Genomic DNA, 12,671 nt, shown 5'->3' with positions numbered 1-12,671 from the left:
ATTGCTTAAAACAAGGAAGAAAAGAAAATGAAGCACCCTCACTCTACATTTACCTGTTTCATATTCAGATATCTTTTTCCTGGATGAAAAGAATATGAAAAAACCCACCCAGTTAGGGAAATGAAATAGTCATGACAATAATGAGATAGAAGATACTTTGAAAAGAAACTTTAACTGACCTCTCTGCTTCTGTTTACAACCTTCATTTCTACAGCCTCCTGTTGCCAAGTTGCAAAAAGAATATTTCTAAGAAAGTTGGGAGTGTTGTTCAACAATACAGATAAATACTAGAGAAGTATGACACTTTCTGGATGAAACACCTGCAAATGAAAATAACCCATTTAAACACATTTTACTCCACATTAGTTGGGATACAAAATAAAAAGGCCATCTGGGTAAAATTATAATCACCAGCTTTTTACCTCTGAAGTTTTCAGAGATATGCTCTCCCACTAAGGCTCCATTTAGGCAGAAATTAAATTTCCGCCCTTATCAGCTGTGCAGGCTTCCGTGGAGTCTGCCCACAGAGCTTAATCCAGACAGCAGTGTTTTGTCATCCACAAATCTCTTCTATTCTAATCTTTGGGTGTGTTTAGAAATATGAATGTGGCATTTTCATAGGCCAGGCTGAAAATTGGAGGCATACCATGCAGCAGAAATATGAATGTGGCACTTTCATAGGCCAGGCTGAAAATTGGAGGCATACCTTATGAGCTCATAAGGGAGAAAAAGAGCTTAGGTATTTTATTCTCAGTTGACAAATAGGATGTTTTTGATATCAAAATAATTCTTTGGCTCACTATTGAATTATTATTTTTTTTAAAGTATAACTGAGGAAACAACCCAAATTCAGATCCCTGAGGAAATGGAAATTCAGTATACTTTCTATTATTTCTAGTAAGAATTAGTGTCAATGAATTAAATGTAATGCAAGATGAATTAAATAAAAAAAGCCTCTATCCTTGGGAAACTTACAATGAAGGACATTGATGAAGAAACATAAAGGATAGAATGTCACTTGTTACGTAGATACTCAAGGGACAGAGCAAGTTGCAGTAATGTGTTTAGACTGAAGGGCCTGAGAAATTGCCAAATATCCTTTTGATAAGATTTGATTTGGAAGTAATTCAGCTGATACCTAGATGTACAAAGAGAGGAATACAATGCACAGGGGAGAGTGGAGCATTGCAGGATTATGGTGGAAACAGAAAGAAAGATTGGAAGATGTATTGCAAGGACTGGAAAATGATTCAGGGGAAAATAATGGATGTGCACATAAAAAGACACAAGTATCCAGTCTTCTTCACTCTCTCTCTTAAAATAATGTTCATATTATGTGTTTGATAAATGTGATAAGGATAAGGTGGTTACAGTTATGCACTAACATATTTTGGAGCAAATCCTGGTGGGAAGGTTAGAAGTAAACTTAGCAGGCTCATTACAGTCACTTGGGTGGAAAAGTACCTTTTAATCATCATTATCTTCTGGCTGCTTTTGATTTCTCAATACACTTGGCATCATGAATCTGTTCAGAAGAGCAGTGTTTATAGGCAGCCAGGGAAGTATATGAGATGCATACATACATATACACTGTAGTTTGTGTTCTTCAAAGTCTAGCTATACCACCTTCAACCTCGCTTTTTTATTTTCTTTGGAGTAGCTGTGTTACTTATTTTATTGTTGTACTTGAATCAAGTAATGAAGATATAATAATATATTTATAGGGCTGATGTGAGTAGAGTTGTATGTAAAAATCTTGGAAATAATTTCTTTGAGGACATGGTAGTTATATCAAGCCTTTTCAAATACATTTGCTTTGTCTTTAAAGAGTGGCTGTTATATTAAATTCCTTAGGTAGGTTGGAAAACCATTTATAATGAAATAAGTGCGTTTTTGTGGATGTTGATGGGTAGCAATCAACGATGTAATAAGTTGTGTCTACTTAATACTTTCTCTATTTAAAAGTATTTATAACCATTTATTCTAGAAATTGAGAAATAGAAATGGACCATTGTCCCTTTATGCCCAATATATGTGCTTTGTCCAGCCTTGGTTTCCATAACTTCAGTGTTGGTTTATCTACCATATTCTGTGGGAAAGTGGCCCACACACGGTTAGTTCTCAATGTTTAGATAATCTCTTTTCTAATAACATTAGAAATTAGCCCTTCATATTTATAACAAAATATGCCAGTTGACATTTGTACAAAATATTCTTTATGGGAATAAATGTATAGTACATTTTTGGATTTATATTTCTGAGTGCCTGCAAAATCCATGGCAATATGCTTTAAATTATTTCATTAACATAATGTCTCATTGCAAATTTGATCCTTAAAATATTAGTACATATTTATTTTTTACTCAGAGTATCATATCTCCTATTAGTCACTGGTGAGATATAAGAAAGAAAGATCACTTCAGGGACCCTCCATCATTCTGCCTTCTTATATATCTCATTACACACATAGCACTTTTGGATGGAGATATTGGCTTCTTTTTCTTCACATGAGGTTCTATGTATTTATTTCTATTTGTCCTATCTTTGACATCAAGCATTAATCACCACAAGGGTCACCCTCTCATGTTAAATAGCACAATTAGGGAAAATTTTCTTTTTTCATACAAGTGTAACTCACCTTAATAAATTCTAAATGGAAACAAGTACACCGAACCAAAAAAAAAAAAAATTGGGGACATTCAAGATGATTTATTGCCTTACATGCTGTTTTGCGTTCTTTTTGGAAAGCAATTGTACCGCAGGGTTAAAAAGTTCTGCATCTGCAGCTAGAGTCCCTAGGTCCAAATTCCACTCATGTGTCCTTTAGAAATCTAATGCTGCATCCAAGTTTCCTTATCTGTAAAGTGAAACAAAGTTTTTTGTCAATCATAAAGTTTTTATAAGTTTTAAAGGAAAAAACACACTTAGAATACATATTAGAGTATCCAGCTCATAGTTGGCATTCGTTTTTTTTTTTTTTTTTTTAATCAAGAAAGCATGATGAAATAATAAATTGCTAATAATAGGCATGGAGCTGTGCCATGCAGGTCCCCATCAAGGGAGAGCTTGTGATCCTGCTGCATTTGGTGGGCAGTGTATATTGCTTCAATACCTCCTTCAAGATCCCAACCTTTGGGATGTCTTGAGGATGCACCTTGATTAGATGCATGAGCTGACCATGGACATGGAAAGGGTTGCAGAGCACTTTAGGGCATGGTGAGTTTTCTCCATTGTGATATAGCCATACTGGACCAAATGCTATGACATAGGTTGTTATCAAATTACATCATCATATGATTAATTATGAAAAGAGGGGAAAGCCCTATGTTACTTGTGGTCTTTGTTATATAGTGCATTTTTCATGTCTTCTGTGAATCAAAGTCATTTTTCGTTGATTAATATTTGGAAAATACTTTTATATACTTTGATGAACTGAGCAGAAAACAATTTCTAGTTTTCCTGCCACTGATTTGCATTGGCAATTTTCAGTTGTTGTTCTAGACATGGCTTTTTAAATTGCTTTCAGATTGAATGACAGCCTTAAAAAGGAGGCTAGGACTCAGGGACCAAAATATTTGTGGTTCAATCTCAATCATGTAACCAATCTGTGTTTCTTTTTCCCTAGTCTTTGCATTCTAGAAGAGAATGGGTAAAAAGACTGTTTCCTAAATTTCTAGATCAATTTGTAATATGAATGAAGAAAAATAATGTTAGCCACAAGCCTTCGTTCATATATTTAAATATACTCTGCGCTGTATTATAAGTGAATCTTGGGTCCGTGTCTATCAAGGCGATGTTCATAAAAAAACAGAGTTGTATCTAGTTTATGAATATGATTTCAACAGAACTAATGTCTATGGATTCTGTCCATTTTGTCAGAGAGCATTATCATCTTTAATGATTTTTACATTTAAAATGTAAACTAAGAAGGATCCCAGTAATTCCATTACCATGGATAAAATTTGTGTGTCTGAAAAAGAATGCGCTTATTGGTAACTTAAAAGACAAAACTGATACAACTTTTAATCACATAAGTCACTTCTTAGATGGGAAAACATATTTCAGAAACATCGACATCCAGTTTCAAAGAGAAGTTGTATGGGCAATGAGACTTCCTGCCCATCAATTGTCATTTATCTCACAGTCCCTAAAAATTAACTCTGACTAATAGAGGTCATTCTTAACTTCATGACCCTTCACAAGAAGAACAACTAACAGTGTTCAAAAACAAGATACCACTGAGAAAATCTTAGAACCTGGGTGGGGGCAAGGGGTGAGGTTGAAGCAACCCCTGCCAGGCAGAGACCCAGACAGACTGCATTAGAGGGTAAAAGAGGCAGCTACCCATTGACCACACTGCCCCTGCCCCAGGCCAGCTCAGCACCACTGGGAGGTCTCTGCTCAAACTCCTCCTCCTGTGGGCGAAGATACCAGGGGGGGATAATCAGCTCCCTCCACCAGCATTGTGGGTTTCTTTGTATCCCCTTACTCTGATCTCATCCCCTGGGGAGTTCAGGGGCATGTTTAGGGCTCAGTCACTGGGAACCTGATTATGGCAGAAAGCAGGCAGGGACTTACAACAAACAGAACACAGATTTGGCAGACTAACTATACCTGCTGTGCTCAAGTAGTGATCCCGCCAGTGGCTTTGCTCACCTACAGAACCAAGGTGGTGATGCAAGTTGACCAGGGAACTCGGCGGGATGTAGATTTGCTTAATTTGGATCCTCAAAGAAGGGAGTTTTGCCAGCCCTACGGCCTGGTTTGCCCACACCCAGGCAAAAAGCTGAGTCAGAGGTCTGACCACTGTTAAAAGTGTCTCCCAGACACATCTGACCAGAGGTGCTGGCAGAGCACATGGAAGCTGTGTAACCCAGCAGCACTTGAGCCAAGAGGCAGGCAGGCAGACAGGCAGACAGGCAGGCAGGCAGAGCTAATTCCCTCCAGAGAAAACCTAGTAACTGGCCTGAAGGGTTTCTGGGCTACTCCAAGTAGAGGAATCAATTCATAGCACAGGATAAGGAGAGTGCCTGGCCTCTTCTAAAGAGAGGCCTGTTTGGAAAATTGAAAGTTACCTGGAGCAACCCCCCCTCTTTCCTCCCAGGCAAGGGAATCTAAGATAGAGCCACAGCTGCTGTGGCTCCCAACCCCATCTGACCAGAAGGGCTGACAAGAATACCTGGAAGCTGTGGTGCTCAATAGCACTTGAGCCAAGCAGAGGAGTGGGAGGAGCCAGGAATTTGCAGATCAAAGCCAGTGGACCTGCTTGGCCAGGGACTTGGGACACAGGCAGGCTTGAGTTAAGACAGCAAAGAGCTTTACAGACTTTAGAGATGCTTCTCCCACTGCATCCAGGCAAGGTAACCAATTCATTGCTTCACTTCTTGCTGAATACAGCCTTCTGCCCGCCTCACCAAGGAACCTGAAGAGAGCGCATAGGAGGCTCTGTAGCCCACCCAACAACTCTGCTTACAATGACACTTGAACATGGAGCACAGAGCTGGGCTTCACCCATCTGCAGAGCGAAACCAGAGGCCTCAGCTGCCCAGGGTGTCCAGTGAACACACTTTTGCCTGATTCAGGGCCTCAAACAGTGAGCTGAACAGGTCTTCGGTCTTGTCTTGCTGTCCTATCAGGGAAGGGAAGCTAATTCATAGGCCTGTTTTTATTTGTCAATAATCAATGATAATAAAATTGCCTCCTGAAAAGTATTTTCAAATTACAGACCACAGATTTGAACAACTGCTAATTTCCAAGCTATTAGGATTTTTCGTGTGGGGGGTGATTTGAGGGTGTCGGGTGGGTGTGTGCATGCTTCTGGTGGTTGTGGACTGTAGGGAAAGAAAGATGAGTCAGCTACTCCAGCCGAAAAACAAATAAAAACGCTCCTTCCTTCTGCATAGACGGCCGTGTATGGGAACAGGGAAAATCTGTCACAGCCAGGAAAACTAAGTAATTGCTTTAACCTGCTAAAAATCCCTTCTTACTCCCTAATCTACTTAAAACATGAAGTTTCATTTCCACCCACTACAGCGTTCTCATAGATGCAGATGACAACAAATACCACATTGTGCCAGGGTCCCTGGCAGTGGTTGTTAGAAAGCTAAAAAAAAAAAAAAAAAAGATGCTGAAATGCATTTGTGAATCCAAATATATCATCTGATAACTGTTATAATTTTCTTTTCTGAGGAAAGCCATAACTCATAATTCATTTGTGAAATAACAGCATTGATTTTGTCACTGACGAAATAAATATATCCCATAGGTAACCCACACACCTTGTGAACTTATTTCCGCAGATTCTAAGACTTTTTATCACATTGCATGATAATTTCTGCCTTTCAATTTATTATTTTTCTTGGAAAATAGCATAACTCAGGCTATTTTTCTTTATTTCAGTAGATGACCTTCCCAAATGGATCTCCAGGGTTGAGGAAGGAATAAAATGCTTATTGCTATAGTTTCCCATGAAACTTAGAGTATTGACTATAGTCTTTATGAATACTTTCACAAATAAAAATGTATGGCTGTAGTCACAGTCCTATAGCAATAGTCCTAAACTTTAGTCAATTTTACAATACCTAGAGAGCTTGTGAATATTTTAGACATATGCTCTTCACTATTTCCTAAAGATCTTAGATATTCCCCATTAAAACATAAAGTGTTTTGGAGTTCCCATTGTGGCTCAGCAGGTTATGAACCTGACTAGTATCCATGAGGATGCAGGTTCAATCCCTGGCCTCGCTCTGTGTTGAGGATCTGGTGTTGCCATGAGCTGTGGTGTAGGTTGCAGTCTTGGCTCATTGCTATGGCTGTGGTGTAGGCTAGCAGCTGTAGCTCCGACTCAACCCCTAGCCTGGGAACTGCCATATGCTGTGATTGCTGCCCTAAAAAGCCAAACAAAATTAAATTAAAATAAAATAAAATAAAGTGTTTTATGTTTCAGAATAGAAAATACTGCGGACAATTACTATATTTCACACAAGTATGGGAGCTTAGGAATATGCTCTATCTCATAGAGACTTTCCTGAATATGTTCGTCTATTCATTTGAAACATTCATTGATTGAGCTGCGTGCTGTAAAGGACACAACATTGTGTCTTTTCTTCAATGAGTAAGCAAACTATAAGACGAGGAAATAATGCAAACAAAGTGTTATATTCTTGTGTGATACAAACTATTATAGGGGTGCTGCAGGAAAAATGCAGGTTAGGGAGGGATCCCATTAACCTCTCCTCTGAGCCCCAGACTTTTATATATAGCTGAATATGACATCTCCATTTGAGTCTAACAGACATCTCTTGGCATGTAGAAAACTCAGCCCCTAATATTTTTGAAACCTACTGTTTCTCTAGTCTTCTTCAGTTCAGTAAATATCATCTTCACCCAATACAAAATATATGAAGTCATCTTATGCGTCTCTCTTTCTCTTATACACCCCATCAATCCTTCAGCAAGTCCTGTGGGCTCTACCTTATCCACTGCTATGATTTTATTCCAACTCTCCAGTATCTTTCACTTGAATGATTGCAGCAGTCTTCTAACTAGTCTCCCGCTCCCATCATTGATCCCCTTTATGTATTTTCAGTACAGCATCCAAAGTGAAGCTGTTAAAATGAGAGCCTTTTACTGTCACTACTCAAAACTCTCCAGTGGCCTCCCATTTTTCAATGAGTAAAAACCAACTAGTGATACTTGAGTACTTACAAAATCTAGTTTCCCCTTTCTTCTGTGACTTCAAATCTTAATATTTTTTCCTCTTGATCATTTCAGTGCAAATTCACTTACCTCCTTTCTGTTTCATAAACTCTAGAGTTGTGCTCCAGACTCAGGGCCTCTGCTTGACATGTTCTTCTCCTGATTAAGCAGGCATTTGGTCCTGCCCAAAAGTCCATTAGACACTTGGATTGCACCAAAAGACGTTTAGTTAGTCTTATCCAGAATGTCCATGAGCATATTCAGTTCTTGCCAGATGGTTTGGGACAGGATCAAATATCAAGGACCTCTTGGCATAGATCAAATAACTGATGAACCTTTTGGACAGGACCAAATGTCCTGCAGATCCTCTCCCAATATCTGTATGACTTTCCCTTCCTCAGATCTATGTTTAAATGTCAGCTTTTGGGAAGTATTGCTTTAAGTAATTGCTACGATTACCATATAGCCCTAAACACGTATTCTGATTCAGATATAATAGGCATTGATTTCTCATGATGGTCCAAGGCTGGTGATCCTGGTGGGAAGAATTCTTGGTTGAATCACTTTTCTGCATGTGGAGATTCAGTCAGTTTTCATTCTGTCTTATGGGTCAACCATCCACTAGGGAAGGGACCTTCCTAGTGGCCTAAACTGGCTTGCAAATGTGTTTTCTATTTTAGTACAGTAACAAAATTTTGTTTGTCTTACATTTTAAAGGATTGTAGATAAAAAAAACAAGAAGAAATGTAAATGTATATAGTTCATAAAACTTAAAATATTCAGTATCTAACCCTTTACGTAAAAAACTAAAATGGGATAATACCTGGTCAAGAATCTGGGTCATAGAGTAGAGCCAGATTAAATGTAATCATCTAAAAGTTTTAAAGTTGCATATTTTTTCTTTTATCAACTAAACTCCTTGAAAAGAAAAAGAAATCCAACTTGGTAAGCCACGAAGAAGGAGGGGAGGGATGGATGTGGCCCAAAGCCGTCATTTGCCAATGCCTACTCCTGGCCAGTTACTCACTTTGGAGATGAAATCATTTTCTAGACTTGAGTCTCAACAGACATAGTGGAATTTTTTTAATTAACAAGTATAAAAACTATCAGCTTAATACCTTGACATTATGTTAAGAAAGTAGGGTTTGTTAGTTAAAGGGAAGAGGAGAAAAGGTATTTATTCTCTAGTTTCTTTCTGTTGCTCTGATTGCTGTCTGTCTAGCTGTAGTCTGCCGACCCGAGGGACCCAAGAATTGCTGCATTGGAAGGTCCCAGGCAGGTCTTGATGATCAGTTTTACTTGAACTTGAAGTTTTACTTTAATGGCCTGCAGGGGTAGCTACAGGGAAAATAATTATTGTACAAGTTAGGACAATGAATCCGTTAAAAGGGGACTTTTCCCAGTATGTCCTGATGAAGCTTAAGGCATAAAGCACCTGTCACTTTAAATATATATCTCTTTCCTGTGGTGTCTGTATTCATGCCAGCAACATTCACTGTGAATTGTAACATTTCCCTACATGTATGACCAGGATGATTAAACATAAAAACCTGGTGCTAAGAATTTATTTACTTTGTTTTGACTCTCAAGCATCCTAGCACACAGTGAAATTATCAAATTGTAACAAGGCAAACCAGTGACTGCCATTGTTTTGAAAATACTAGAAATAAAATTTTCCTGACTGTTGGGGAAATAAATGTTGGGGTGGAAAAAAAGGACATGGAAATTACATTTGCCAAAATGAAAGTCATGAGGTGAAAGTTCCCTTTGTTCTCATGTGAACTGAGTTAATATCAGGTGATGTTTAACTTAACAATGATGATATTGGAAAAGAACTGGCCATGTAGTATTAGGTCAGTTCATCCCAGTCCACATTTCCATTTCGCAGTTTTGTACAAAATGGATTCTTTTGGAATATCTGGGATTATAGTGTATAGTGAAACCAGCACAGGTAGCATGTTTTCGGTCCAATTCAACACATATTTGTTGAGGGCCTCTTATGTGCCATGCATGTTGTCAGTGAATAAGGGATTTAATAAATAGTTTACAACTCCTGCAATTAATAACCTATAGTCTATTAGAGATGACAGTACCTAGGAAGACCCTTGTGATAGCTATGTGCTCATTGCCCCCAATAGAGCCATCATCACAAAAGAAAATCCCTTAAGTGGTATTAGCCTGGGAATCAACTGATGTGGGTTCAAGTTTCCAATTTGCTGTGGTGGCCTTGGGCAAGCTATGATGGACTTTCTCTGCTGTTTTTATGTGTAATATTGGGGAAAGAACACCTTACTTACAGATGAGAGAGTGTAGATAGATGTATAGATGGACGAATAAATAGGTTGCTAAATAGGTGGTAGATAGATAGATAGGCCTTCAGTGTGATAATGTTTGGCATAGTGAGTGTTCCTTAAAGAAGTGTTTCTTCCCTCCTTCCCCTAATCATACAGATGGGTCAACCTAAAATACTTCAACATGTCAAAGAAAAGACTAAAAGTGCTCAGTAATATTTTTCCATAGATGATATAGATGTTTGTTTTTGGTACTACTCCATATTTTTATAGTTACTTTGTAAATTTTAAGACTGTCTCACTTTTGGTACTACATGCATTCACAGACTTATCTTTCTTGACAGCATTTCAATAAGCAGAAGGGCCCCCACATTTGTGAATTAAAGGCAGCTTGCTCATATTAGATTTCAACAATATTAGCCACCAGCTCATGAAAGGTAATAAAAACACATTTTGTTTTAGTGTTTCATAGGAAATATGTATCTTTAGTTCATTTATTAAAGTAATTGAAGCATGATGTTTTTTCCTGTCTCCGTCTTTGGCTATTGGGTTTTTTAAATTCTTTGGATGATCATGTATTTGCACAGATTTAATATCCAAAAAATACCTTTTAATCAATTATTGGCTATTCATAGCACAATAATTAGCATATGTGTGGAAATAGATGGTTTAAACATCCACTTTTTAAAATTGTGGCAAATGTGTATCTTTTGTTTATGTGAAATGTCAAGGGTTTCTTGCAATGTATATATTATTATAAATATTTTAATTTCTATTACAGGTGTATTTTATTATGTGATATTAGAATAGTTAGGAATGAATTCATCATGTGATCCCACATGACTTGAATTAGCAGAATCCTTCTCATAAGCTTATGTAAATGTTTCCTCCCATTTGTGTGTTTTACTGTGGCAGGATTGAGAATATATTTCACAATTATCTGTGAATTCAAAAGGGAAATATGAGTCACAGTGAGCACAAAAAAAACTATAAAACAAAATTTTAAAAAATCTGTTTCATTCCATCCTTTAGATAAGTATATGCCTAAAAAACCCCACAAGATAATTTTCTTTCCTCTATTGTTATTTTATTTTCTTCTGTACAGGCTTTAGTAAGTCTTCAGTGCAGTTTTCCTGTATATCAGGAAGGTTCTGGTTTTCTATTTAAAAAAAAAAAAAGGCTATTAGCAAGACTAAGCATTACAAATACACTGTGGAGAATGGGAAATAGTGTTCCTGATAGAGGAGATAATTGAGGAAAACAAGTGGACCAGTCTGAAGGCTCTCTAATAAAATGGTATCAGTGTTGTCAGCAGTCATGTCAAGCTGATTCCAGTGGCCATTTTTTTATGGGACTATAGCTCCCCAATTTTTACAAATGAAGCTATCATATTAATTGTGAGTCTGATTAGTGTTGCTGGAAATGTAAGCTTGGGATGCTTTGTTAACACACAGGAGGGCATCTCGGCAGGCCGGGGCTGTCAGTGAAGTTTTCTAGGAAGAGCCAAAGCCAGAACTGAGTAATGAAGAAAAAATTAGATGGGGGAGAAGGGGAAAAAGAAGGGGGAGGAACAAATGGGGGAGGAGCATGCAGGAGGCAATAGGAAGTCTTGGAAAGGAAGTTTCAACATGTTCATTTTATTTAGATCTGGCCTGAATCCTTTCCCTATGGAGGATCAAAGATAGAAAGAATGCAAAGTGTAGAGGGCAACACAAGTCTTGCCCTCTTGGGGAAGAGTGGGAGGGATTGGAAGCTTGAGGTTAATGGGTACAAACTATTGCTCTTGGAATGGATTAACAATGAGATCCTGCTGTGTAGCACTGAGAACTATGTCTAGATACTTACAACGCAGCACAACAATGGGAGAAAAGATTATGTATACATGTGTGTGTAACTGGGTCCCCATGCCGTACGGTGGGAAGAAAAAAAGTGTTGGGGGAAATGCAATAAAAAATAAATTAAAAATAAATAAATAAATAAAGGGTAGAGGGAAGAAAGAAGGAAAGAAGAAAGTTAATGAGCAAATACTTAGTAGACTATATTAATTCTTTTCTGCAAAATGAATGGTATATTGAATATTTTTAAACAAAAAGTTATCATTTTTAGGACAGCATTACTTTGAAATTGTTTTTAAATATCAGAATGTTCAACATTTCCCAGCCATTAGTATGATGATCTTTGAGTGCCTAATACTGAATTTACTGATCAGGAAATATAGATAACAAAATTATTATTTTTTCTTTTTTTTTTTCCTTTTTAGGGCCACACCCATGGCATATAGAAATTCCCAGGCTAGGGGTTGAGTCGGAGCTGCAGCTGCCAGCCTATGCCACAGCCACAGCAATATGACTTACACTACAGCTCATGGCAATGCCAGATCCCCGACCCACTGAGCAAGGCCAGCAATTGAATCTGCACTCTGATGGATACTGGTTGGATTCGTTTCCACTGTGCCACAAGGGTAACGCCCAACAAAATTATTTTCTTGCCTTCAAGGAGCCTATGGTCTAGTTGCATGAGAAATCACTACTTTAACTGGATATTTAAAAACATATATTTCCTCTTTTTAAAATCATTACTATCATAATCTTCCTTTCCAAATCCCCGTCTCACTGGCAACTCCTTACAGGATGATGCAGCCAAATTCAGCAATAAAGAACTAGGATCTTTTCAGGGCACCAA

Source organism: Phacochoerus africanus, chromosome 9 (genome assembly GCF_016906955.1).
Source record: "Phacochoerus africanus isolate WHEZ1 chromosome 9, ROS_Pafr_v1, whole genome shotgun sequence".
In the NCBI taxonomy this organism is placed as follows: domain Eukaryota; kingdom Metazoa; phylum Chordata; class Mammalia; order Artiodactyla; family Suidae; genus Phacochoerus; species Phacochoerus africanus.
This window is presented reverse-complemented; position numbering follows the sequence as displayed.